Consider the following 13039-nt stretch of genomic DNA (forward strand, 5'->3'; position numbering starts at 1 on the left):
GATCCTATTGCTAAGTTTAAAACTTCCAGCTCCTCAACACTGCCGTATTTTAAGCAATTTTAAGGTCCCAAGCACAGGTATTTAGCTCTTTAAGAACTTTTACTGGTGGAAAGTTAGACTTCTTTGGCAGCTGAGCATGGGGTTTGAAGCTGTAAAGTTTAATTAAGCCACTTTAGGAGCGGTAAGATAGGACTAATTCTTCTGCCCCAGCCTAAAGTAACTTGGCTGACATCACCCGGGCAGCGGACAGAAAAACAGGGATCTCAACGTACCTCCCACATGTGGCTGAAGACGTTGATGCAAGGAAAGACAAACTCCCCATTGACCTCATTGAGTCTGTGCACTCTCCACATCATCAAGAAGAACATTAAAGTCTCTCAGAAAACTACAGACCTACCTGCCCTCGAGGATGATTTTTCCTGTTTAATTTGACTGCCCTAGAAGTTGGAAGTATAACTGCAGTTTCAAACTGGTAATTACTTGGCAACTAAATAAACTACAGCGCTGCTGGACCCTGAAAAGCTAGACTACCATGTAAGCTTTCATTATATACTTTATTCATACTTACTTTCTAGAGAAAGCCCCCAAACTTGAAATAAAACAGAAGGGAGAGTCAGCATGAGGAGAAAGTGCAAGCTAAGTGCATGCTATTTTTTACTTTTAGTTGCTGCGTTATGGGCAAGAAGCCAGGAGCAAATTATTCAATAAACATGAAGCAATGTTATGCTTTTGGTGTCTCACTACAATGGTTTTCAGATGGATAGACGTAAAACAATCCCACATCAAACTATAATCAGGAAACGTGACATGCTGGGTTTAACTGGTTTTGACATCAGGTATGGTCCAAGAGAGGCAGATATGGAGGAAGTGGTGGAAAGGAGGATAAGTCATCTAGCCAAAACCCACTCCCGATTCATCCAGTTCATTCCAGTGAGCAGGGAAGGTTATTAACATCTACACCTTGCCATTCAGTGATACTTTTCAGGATAGTCTTCAAGCAACGTTCCTGAAAGGTCGCTACTGACAGAAGCATCCTGTCGTGAAGCCTGCCATCAAAGAGCTGTGAAACAAACTGGTTTTCCAACAAGATCAGAAGCTGTGTTGGGCAGGAAGATGCTGCAGATGAGACCTGCTGTGCTGAAGATAAGACCCCCAGAAGGAATTACTCTTGCTCAGAAGCACAAGGAGGTAAACTGCACTTAGATGCAACTAACAGAGGTTGACACTGCCATTGCTCCTCTCGTTGAAGGAACATCAGACAAGAGTATTTCTGCAGTTCCCATCAGGTCTTTGGCCAATCCAAAATTCAGGTAGCCAGGGTTTGACAGAGTGGCAACAGGGAGAGAACAACACTTAATTGCAAGACAAGCCTCTATCCACTTCACGGTGAAAAAGCAACAGATACTTTAAGCTCTTAGGTGGTCATGACTAACACTTTGTCAAGTTAAAAATCAGCTTTCATGCTCCCAATTACAGAGACACCAGTGGTCTTCTGTTTGTACTAGCTTTTTCTGTAATGATATAAACAAGAAAGAGTGGCTGGAAGTGTTAGGCCCCAGAACACTATGTTTAGAAACAACAACAAAAATGACTCACCCCCAAAATACTGTGGAGTCTCTTTTTCTCTTGTTGGATTTCCAAACATATTGTGGACAATGAACATGGTTGATGGAATTGCTACATCTGCTTGTTGACCTGTTTTTACTGAAAGGCTACTTTAAAAAAATCTGAGTCTCTTTAATCCCACTCATTCTTTCCCAATATTAACAAAGACATATAAATTACAGATGACCAATTTTCAGCTGGAGCACAGAATATGAAAAGAACATATTCATCCAATGGCATGTTGCAGGTCAGATCTTTAGGGCGGGGTAAAAGTCTCCAAAGCCCTCCACTTCCAAAGTCAGATTTCTGTCTTTTCAAAGGATTTTTGTCCCTTTAACCATGACCAGTAAAGTGACCTGGACCTGGACCTCCTGACCTGGAGGTACTGAATCAGAAGAGGGGTGTGAATTCCAGTAAATATCAATGGAAAAGCAAAATTCCTGTCCCTCCCAGCTGCAGGAGGCAAAAGCCAAGCTCTGTCTATTCCAGATCATCCTTTTCAACACTTCTAGGAAACAAGTTACCCATAAAGTTAGGCAGGACACTCAGACACTCACTTCCATCCTGAAAAACAAACAATAAGGAGAAGGAATTTCTTGCCTTGCCTTGCCTGAAATCTGAATCACTGTTAACAGACCCTGTTGAACAACAAAACCATGGTCACATCACACACAATATCTCTGGCTTCAGCACAAGGGAGAAGGAAACCTGTGATTTCTGCCTTCAGAGAGGTGCCCACTTCTGACATTCTCTTGCCAGCCACAGGATACACCATAATTCATGTTCTCTACCACAGTCATTTTAGGAACAAAGGAAGATGTTTCTCTAAGACTTTTGTCTTCCAGGAATGAAAACAGGAGATCAGATTCATTCAGGAGTTTCTTCCAGGGATGGCAAAAAGAAGGAGAGTTGGAAAGGAGTGAGCATTCCCAGTAGGTGAGGTCCCTTCCGAAAGGTCCAGCATAACACATGTCAGTATTATATTAGTAGCATAGCTTGCATTGAATATTTCCTTCTAGCAATGAAATTGAAGGCTCAGATCTGAGCTTTTATGTGTCTGCTAGCTTGAATGCCAGAATAAAAACTCAGCTCTATACCTGCTCTTTATTTTTTCAGATATGAATATAAAATATGAAAATTTGAAATCGCAACCAAAATGCCGACCTTGCTCTGTAGGTAGTCTTTCCTCTTTGGGATGCAGAAGAAAAAAACGTCTCCCTGAAAACCTTCCATTGTCTTAAGCATGCTTGAAGATTATCTAGTGGACCACTTAATCCCTTATTCTGGAATTTTGTCCTATGCAGTTGTTGAGCATGTCCTAGGGCATGTCTAAGGGTTGTTCTGCTCCAACTGACATGGAGGACAGTTGGAGCTGGTCTCATTGTAGTTTCATCCCTTGCATGCTGCATAGGGAACCGTGCCCTCCTTGGTTAGTCCCATGTCCTCCAGCTGGTGGGTCTCCACCTCGTGACACAAGATAGAGTCATCAGTGGCAGGGGGGGCATCTTCTAGCCTGGGCATTTCTCTACCAGGAAAAACCACTTAGTAGAGGTGCTCCTTTGGGTTAAGGAGCTTTTGGAGCACATAACTGCCTCTTCTTACTGTACTATGAACAAAATGAGTCCCAGGTCTCAGCAATCTTCTGGCCACTACAGGCATGCAACACGGTACATCCTTCATATTTATTTAACCTCCTCCATGAATAGCAGGAGGCAGGGAACAGGAAGACCACAGTGGGTGTGCAGGAAGAACGAAGTGACCTACAGGTCTTCTAATATGGGTGTTTATTACTTTCCCAATCCGATAAAGCTGAGATCAGTCCCTTTCATGCCAGCACTACTGAACTATTATTGTTTCCTGCGTGTGGAGGTGGAAATGTCATATTTTAGCCCTGATTTGATTTTTTTCTTATTTTGTGGTTTCCGTGTGCTAAAACTGACTAAGAGGAGCAATGTGTCCTCTGTAATGGTGAGAAGCAGCTGCTTTCATGTGATCTCACAGCCCATTAAGCAATGCCAGTCTTGAAGGTGTTATTGGAGGAAGCATTTTTATTGCCAGGATTTCTTGTGTCTCTGAGGTTGAGGCACCACAGCAGACTTTTACCACTGCTCAGAGCAACAGCAAAAACCTCCTCACAGCTATTTTGGCCAAAACTGGCAGCGTTTCATGTTAAAATGGATTTGTGCACATTTATGATCTGCATGGGATTTTATCACAGCATGCAAGTCTTGGTTTTCTGCCTTGGTGCAGAGAATTCAAACCCAAACACACATCTCTTTCTGTCTACTTCATCTTTCTGGAGCCAACATTGGCATAAACAACTCTCTTCCAGTACTTTCCTTACTAGACTAGCAACTTATACCCTTTTTTTGAAACCAACTGGCTTTGGTTTTCATTACAGTAAGGGCTAATTAACCTGGCACTCACTGCTCTTCACTTCATAAGGGCATGAGGCCAGCAATGACATACAGTAATAGCGAGAGTCACCAAAGAAGGTCCATGCAGAAACCACCTGCCCAAGATAAGATTTCAGGTCTCAGTTATTCTCCTGTAACACATGGGAGTAGTTTAACGAATCTGAGAAATACAATGAAAGGGAGAGATGGAAGACAAGGGCCCTGATCCAGTAAAAAAACTTGAGCAAATGTGACATTATAATGACATTAGTAGTTACTTGTCATGGTTTAACCCCAGCCAACAACTAAGCACTATACAGCCACTCTATTAGTTCCCCCCTCAACTGGACATGGGGGAGAAAATATAACAAAAGGCTCATGGGTCAAGATAAGGACAGGGAGAGATCACTCGGCCAATTACCATCACAGAAATACCAGACTCGACTTGGGGAAAATTAACTTAATTTATTGCCAGACTGGAGTAGGGTAATGAGAAATAAAACTAAATCTTAAAAAAAAATTCCCCCCACCCTCCCCTTTTTCCCAGGCACAGCTTCACTCCTGAATTCTCTACCTACCCCCCCCCAGCAGCACAGAGGGACGGGGAATGGGGGTTGGGGTCAGCCCATCACACCTTGTCTCTGCTGCTCCTTCCTCCTCAGGGGGAAGACTCCTCACACTCTTCCCCTGCTCCAGCGTGGGGTCCCTCCCATGGGTGACAGTCCTCCATGAACTTCTCCAATGTGGGTCCTTCCCACGGGCTGCAGTTCTTCATGAACTGCTCCAGCGTGGGTCCCTTCCATGGGCTGCAGTCCTTCAGGCACAGACTGCTCCAGCATGGGTCCCCCGCAGGGTCACAAGTCCTGCCAGAAAACCTGCTCCAGCGTGGGTGTCCCACAGGGTCACAGCCTCCTTCAGGCACCCACCTGCTCTGGTGTGGGGTCCTCCCCGGGCTGCAGGTGGAGATCTGCTCCACTGTGGACCTCCCTGGACTGCAGGGGGACAGCCTGCCTCACCATGGTCTTCCCCACGGGCTGCAGGGGAATCTCTGCTCTGGCGCCTGGAGTACCTTCTCCCCCTCCTTCTTCACTGACCTGGGGGTCTGCAGGGCTGTTTCTCTTACATGTTCTCACTCCTCTCTCTGGCTGCAGTTTCTGTGCCCCAGCAAGGTTTTCTTCCCCTTCTTAAATCTGTTATCCCAGTGGCACTACCACCATCATTGATGGGCTCGGCCTTGGCCATCGGCAGGTCTGCCTTGGAGCCACCTGGCATTGGCTCCGTCAGACATAGGAGAAGCTTCTAGCAGCTTCTCAAAGAAGCCACCCCTGTAGCCCACCCCGCTACCAAAACCTTGCCACGCAAACCCAATACATTACTATAATGACATCAGTAATTTTACTTAGGGAGACAATTTCTACTTATCATGGCAGATGCAAGAAGTAGACGTCAATTTTTCTGCTTTCAGTTACAAACATCTCTAAAATGGCAACACCTTCAAGGATGAAAAAGATACCCTATTTATACATATAATTTGCCTAGACAATGACCTACATCTGTACCTCTACGTAAGCAATTACACAGTATCTGGCCAGCCTTATATCAGCTAGCCTGTTATCAGCACACCTTTACTCTCGGTGAATCCCTTGTGAGGCTAATGGTGCTACGGAAAGAATGAATTGGCCCAAATCATTTCACTCTTTCTTAACTGAGGCCATGTTTGACAAAACAATTGTCATAATGACTTCTGATTTCCTAAAAACGAAACAACTCACTGAGCTACTGGGTTGAGAAAAGATCAGATAAAAAAAGATGAGTCTGCCAGTATGATTTAAGATGCCAGTTAAACTTGAACTGGGGACCAGTCTGCACAGCAACAACAACAGAAGAACCAAGGGCTCCACAATGCAGCCACTGCTGCCCTGATATAATGTGAAATCATCTGATGGAGCAGAAAAACTTGAGTGGCTAAAGTCCTTTCTTGCAAACTTACGGCCCTGTTAGAGGAACTCCAGGGAGATGAGACAGCTCTTCTTGACAGAAAACCCAGGAACTAGTAAACTCCCAGCAGAAAGTACCAGACTTTCGAAGTCATATCATGTAATTTAAAACATCTGTTCAGATGCTGAATGGGGGGAAATCTTCCATAAAAAATAGATCAGGAATTTCTTTTTATTCCCTGCTTTTTAGAACTTTCCAAGGAAGGGATTTTCCTATTATTCTTAATTTTTAAAGTATGATATCCGCATCAAAAGCTAGAGTATTTTATCTAGAAGCTTATTTTTCTCCAAATAATTATAAAAAAAAAAATTAAGGGAAGAATTTTATATACCTGATTTCTGTCTTCTTTAGTTCCTTTAGTCTTCCTGGGATGATATTGCAGAGTGGTTTACGTGTCCTTTAGCGTCTTCTTCTAGAAATACAAGAAAATAAATAAATAAATTGTCTTTCAGGGTGGTTTTTTTTAAAGAAAACCAGAAATAACTTCACTTTGCCCTCTACTTTTGCCAAAGTACTTCAAAAACATAAGGCTTCCTACAAACTGAGATGAGGTGCTAACAGCAGAAATAAATAGAGGCGCGTTTATTACATTGTAAACATAAATCAAATAACAACTCAGTGGTTGCCAAAGTGGCATTAGTGATGGGCAAACCTCATGACAGCAGCAGCATCAATCAGTTGATGTACAGCACTCAGCACGGCATACATGGCATGACACGAGGGCCTGAAGTTGTGACCAGCGTGGTGTTGCATGGTGTATCCTTGAGCTGTGGCACGAGCATTTTGAAGAACACCCATGCAACCCTTCCAGGAGGCTCTAAAAAGTCTTAGTGCAATGGATGCATCCCCCATCCCTTCTTAAACTGGGCCTTCTGCCAGCACATAGCTGAAGTCTAACCGTTTAAACCACAAGGAATTTCTCTTGGTCCAGTCAGGAGAACTCAAATGTTCCTTTTTTTTTTTTTTTTTTTTTATTTTTGGTCTGGAATTTCTCAAGAAAACCTTTGCAATGACAGAATGTCTATGGGAAAAAAAAGTTGTGCCTGTCCCTGCCAGGACTGAGGGAGACCTGAGCAGCTACCATGGTTCTGAGGGTTTCTGCATCTCACTCCCCTATATCTCTGTACATCCCCATTTGGGTCCCCTCCTGCCGCAGGGGGGGACATATGTAATTCCTTTCCCCCTGGGCTGGAATTGCCTATGGCAACTGTCCATCACTTTCCAGAACCAGCAGGTTTAGGGGGGTAGGGATGCCGTTTTTTTCAGGAGCCAGAGGTCAGGGATACAAAAATCTAAGATCATTTTTAATCAGAGGAGTTTTAAATGAAAGTCTTATTTCTGCAACTAGATAAATCAGAAGTTCTTAGGGAACAGGAGAAGGCAATGCTACGGTCCCTGTTTGCTGAGGCACAGCCTCTTCCCACCCTCTGCAGTTTCCCTGAAATAATTCCAACCAAGCAGTAATTCATGGTTCTTGCCTAAGCTATAGAAAAACTCATGGGAATCGAGGAGATAAAGGGCCTTTGGTTTTCCATAAATAGAAGCGATGGAAACAGAGCATTTATGTTGCCTTAGACACTGCCAGAAGGCTTTGCAGCTTCTCTGCAAATCTGTAGGATTATATTGCTCTGTGCCTAAAAACATATTTACACTGGGAACAACAGGCTGTGTGGAAATGGCATCTTTTTTATACTGACAAACCACTGGAAAATTAAGCCACAGTCCTTGATAGACTTTTGGACCACACTAAAAAACAGAATTTAGGAAAACATGAAGAAACTTGAATTGACATCAGTAACGGTGAAAATCTCTGGCTTCGTTAGCAAGTGTCTTTCAAAAGCAGCTCCTAATTGTGTCCACCCTCCTGCAGCCCATCGCTTTGGTCTCCTCCATTTGCTCCCTGTGGCAATCTGGTGCTGAAAGGACAGATTATCAGCTGTGACCCACCTCTTCTCTGGTCATTTTTATCTTTCTGGGTAGCATTCAGATTCTTCCAGCTAGGTAGGCTGTTGAAGCAAGGTTAAGTCTATTAAATACAACTGCCTCTGTAGTTGCTTACAAGATGAAACCGCTATTGCATGAGCAACACTTCGTCCTTGTTGCTACAGCCTTATGCTTCCTTTTAAATCCCCTGTTTGCGTTAGACATAAAGGGTGGTTTTCCTTGAATTGCAACACAATTTCTGTGTGCAGAGTAAGTATTGGGGTGTGATTAATATTTGGTCTTGTAGACCGTGGGAAGGTGAAGATGTGTACCACGTAACAGTAGCAATACTCGCTTTTGATTTGGTGCTCATGCTGTTTCATAGTCCAACCACACTAGATGAGCAAATGCTGCATCAGACTGAAAACTGACTTCAGGTGACACCTTCTATGGCTTCTGGTGGTGACATGCAAAGGAGAACCCTGTGTAGGCAGCAGCAGACCTATGGTTGAGCCTTTCTCAGCAGTTGCAGTAATGCAAAGGATACGAGAGGTAACAAATCAGGTCCTTCCAGTCCAGAAGCTAAAATAGAGAGCTCTAGAAGTAAAAAGTGAAGAGTTGCAGTTTGTTGATTCTCAGCACTGATTCATGCATGCAGCCTGGATGTACATCAAATACTCCACTGAAAAAGCTGTATTACTCATTGTTTCCAGAAAAACAGATCTTGCAGCAGACACCACAATGTACCTCTTTCCTTCTGCAGTTACTCATGCAATCATGACTTACAGTCTTCATTGGCTGATTTGAAAAATTCAAACATGAGATTAATTATATCAGTCGTTAATTACCCTGATCCTGGACAAAACTCCCACATACAAAGCAAAGGCTACAGAATCTCATCTGACATGACGGAGGGCTCTACTGCTTCTTTATGGGGTTGCACAGCTCTCCCCAAGGAAAGGGGTCAATCTTTCTCCGGGAGAGAAAAAAAAACTTGGCACGAGGGCAGGAAACACTCTGGGTTTTCTTTTTATGTCATATCCCTCTCTCTGAGAACATTTCCCCTCTTCCAAGGGCAGGGCTGACAGTGTTTTGCTTCCAGGTTTCAGCTGTAATCCCTCTTTGAACAAGCTGCCATTGCCCTTCACCAGGACTAATCTTCCTGACACTGGTAACATTTATTTGTCATGGCTGAGGAAAAGAAGTGAACTGAATCACACATATATCCATTTCTAAGAAAGGCTTTTAAAACACTCCAAGCTGCTTTCCTCTAAGTGTTCCTATGTATCATCTGAACAGCTGCCAGACCACCAGCCATGAGGCACTATCAAGTGTAACAACTCTTTTGTTATTTTATATATTCCTCCAGTTGGAAATAATCAAATATTGCTAGCTTTCTGTGGAAAAGAAGTCTCGAAACATTAGTGATGTTTTAAGAAAGAAATAGGCCTTTCATCACATAATAATAGGCAAGATCTTCTTTACAGCTGTCATTTCTGCCACTTTTCCTGGAACACCACTGAAAGGAAGCAAATTCAAATTTATCTTAGCTGAACTAGATATCAACACCACCTTAGCTTCCATTACTGCTGGACTTGAGTAACGGGTTTTCTCTAAGTATAGCTAACAGAAAAGATGAAAAATGTAAAGATTTTCACAAATTCTAAATGTTTATGATCACGTGAGCTCTTGGACCTTGATAAACGTGCACAGAGCTACTAATACCATGACAAAAGCATGACCAAAACTCCATCTCTGCAGGGAAGTAGACACTGCAAAGACCATTATTTTATAAATACCTGCCTATTTCCGTAACTCTTCATTTGCTTCCACTTGCACACATTTTGCACACATACTTTACCATTTCCTCTGCATACTTCAGAGGCTGCAGTCATAACAGCTCTTTCTAGAGCATCTGCTTTTGGATAACAAGCTGTGACAGGCTCAGTGAAATCAGTAGAAAAAGAGGTAAGTCTGTTATGAAGATCTCGTCCTTGTCCAGTGGAGGTGACTGCCAATTCAACACTGCAATTGCATTTTCAAGTCCCTCAAGTGCTCTGGAAAGACTTCTCGAATAAGGGACAAACCACAGGACTCTCAATACATTCAAGCATTTAATTGGTTCTAGCCGGTTGGGGAGATGACCATTATTTATTGCAAAGGAATGATGCCAAGAAAACATCTGACAGTGATGGACAGCTGCATAGCAGAGGGCTGAGGAATGTCAGATTCTTCTGTCCTTAAGCCATCCTCTTCTTTAAAATGCAAAATATTAAAAGCCACAATTTCTCTAAATGTGAACTTGCACTGAGTGGACAGTACCGCCTGCTGCTTTCAGTGTTGGTGATCTAACCCAGAATAAGTCAATGATATCAAAGAAAGCCTGCCAAAATGTAGCCCTCTTCTTCACCCTGAAGAATTTACAGCTTAAACTAGATTAGGCAAAAAAATACAAGAAAATGAACAAGACAGATAGGATGTGCAACACTTCCCAGGGAGAACATGAGAAGGAAGATTTCTAGAGATAGTATTAAGAGAGGATTTAAAGAAAAAGAGAACATACAAGGTGTAACAGCTGTTGGTAAAATGAACTGAAAACATTTCTTCCTGCTGTGAAAAAGGTTGGACCTTTGTTGAAAAACACAGAAATGAGAACAAAGAACCTTTTGTTTGCAAGCTGTGTCAAAAGCACTTTCACTGGTTTTGACAACCTTTTGAGGAAAAGGTTTTGACAAATCCCATGCTCAGCCTTATGAAGAGAGAGGAGAGGGCAAAGGAGAGCAGAGGTGCTGGGGTCCAGCAAAGCCATCGCTGGGGGGGCAACAGCAGAGAGACACACCAGGAGAAGCGAGGTCAATGATATTTGTGACCCACAGTCTGGTTTTCCCCAGGATTTTTTTCTTTGGAACTCATCTTAAATCCTCTCTTTTTTTGCATTTTCATAGGTGAGTGGTAGAAGGGTCCCCACAGCAACTTTTCCAGCCACTCCAACAACTTGCAGAGCAAAAAATCCCCTTTGGTACAACAGCTTAAACTCGCACACACAAAGATGCAACGTGCCACAGGAAAACAAAAAGCAGAAAGGGAATGGCCAATGCAACATGGAGCCATGAAGGTCCCCCCCCCAGTTTTGGGAGAAGCTGACCGGGCTTCTCTTTGCTGCTGAAAGCCCCCTCACCAAAGCAACATCAGGATCACAGGAGACAATAACTGGTCCTAATTACAGTGATTCTCACGAGTTTGATGCAAAGTAGTGAGAGGATGGACAGGCAGTGTTTTGCCTGCTATAAAGAAGATTTTGGAGAGGCCAGGTTTAAAGAAATAAAACCCAGAAGATAGACTGTTTCTGGGTGTGGAAGGTGGGTGTGAGATAAATCAGTGCTGCCTGAAGAAAATCCGTAAGCTGCTCCGTGTGCTGCTTTTCAGGTCGTAAAAAGAAATATGCTGCACATGAGGAATGTGTTCTTAGCTCTGCTTCATGAATGGGCAGAAAACAGCCTTAAAGAAGTCACTGTCATTTTTATAGAAAGAAAATATTTTAACAAGATGTTCTGTCCTTGAACAGGGGTTATTCCCTGCATCCCTGGGCACCTGATCCCCAGAGCCAAACCAAAGCCTGTGGGACTGGAAAACAAGCAGACAAACGCCCGCCGCCTCCCTGCAGCATGCCAGCTGTGAACAGGAGCTGCTGAAATGGACTTTCTTCTTGTCAAACACAGCGTAAATCTCTGCTTCTGAAACAGCTCCCTGAATACCGGCCGTTCCTGCCCCTGCCTGCCGGGCTCTGCAGCGAGGCAGGCTGGCGAGCGGCTCCGTGGGAGCAGGGAGCATCACCACTATGAACGAGTTTCAGGCGTGCTGGGCATTCGATGCATCTGCCAACCCATTTACAACATCCCTCCAACGCCGCGACCTCCAAGCATGCTCTCGGCTTGGAAAACAAGAGCAGCCCCCGGGATAAGCTAGGTGCTTTCCCATGCCAGGAACATTTTCTGACTCGCCGACCACATCAGGTAAAATTTTGTTGGAGTGTAGGCAGTCTCCCTCCGGCCATCGTCTTCTGAAGGGTTGATGGACCCATCAGGGGATTAATTATCCCAACGGGTCTCAGCAATATGCCTGTCTTTCCCCTTGCGTGAAGGACGGGAGATGGAATATTCTGCTACCAGGCTATAACACATCCCTGCCTGGATGATCCAGGCATCATCCCTTCCTCCCTCTGCTTCGGCCACTCATTTCCTTGTGCTGTGGGTACAGCCACCAGCCTTGCAACACCCCACAGAGATGTTTATTCCCCTTTAGGGATTAATAGCCTAAATTTCCACACTCAAGGGCAAGCTGGCAAAAAAAAAAAGCCACATCCTGTGTGAGTCAGGTGCAACAGTGCATGTAAAACATACAGTGGCCTTGTGGTTACATCAAGCTGTGATGTGATATCCTGGTCAGATTCCTCCTGCTTCTGTGTGTCCCGTGTTTATGAATATGCCAATGGGTAACCCTGCCCTAGCAGCCTTAGTCAGACCATGTAAGCTCCTGAGGGGTTTTGGAAATTAATGTAAATACACTTGTGTTTATTCATAAATCAATATAAATAAACACGGTGTTTTGCTTGCTGTTTCTGGCTTTGACATGTGTAAGACTTTTGGGTGGTACAGGGTGATACAGGGATGGTGGTGGCACCATCCTATGGGACCTATCAAGGGCAAAGCATCAGCCAGAACGTTGGGGCAAAATCTGTACTTGTCTCTAAGCTGCAGCATTTATTCAAAGCCCAGTGTAAAGGCATTTTTCTTTCCAACAGCTCATGATTTGTGCTAGGTTGTTGTTGGCTACCTGTATTTGTAGATATTTTCACATCTGTTAGCCTGTAAAGAGTGTCGTTGTTCTCTCCTCTCTCTGTTTCTGTAGATGAGATTATTTTGGAAAGGACACCTTGCAGGTTAGATAGGCTTCACCTTGCGCTTTAATCATGTCAAAACTCAGGTGGTCAACACAACTTATATACATATAAAAGAAAGACCCAATTTCAGTTTTGGAATTTCTAGGGATACCAGCCCTTGTTTATTGCTGTCCACCTGTAGAGTCAAAACACTCCTGGCCATTTTCACCAAATTCTC

This window comes from Haliaeetus albicilla, chromosome 10, assembly GCF_947461875.1.
Source record: "Haliaeetus albicilla chromosome 10, bHalAlb1.1, whole genome shotgun sequence".
NCBI lineage: Eukaryota > Metazoa > Chordata > Aves > Accipitriformes > Accipitridae > Haliaeetus > Haliaeetus albicilla.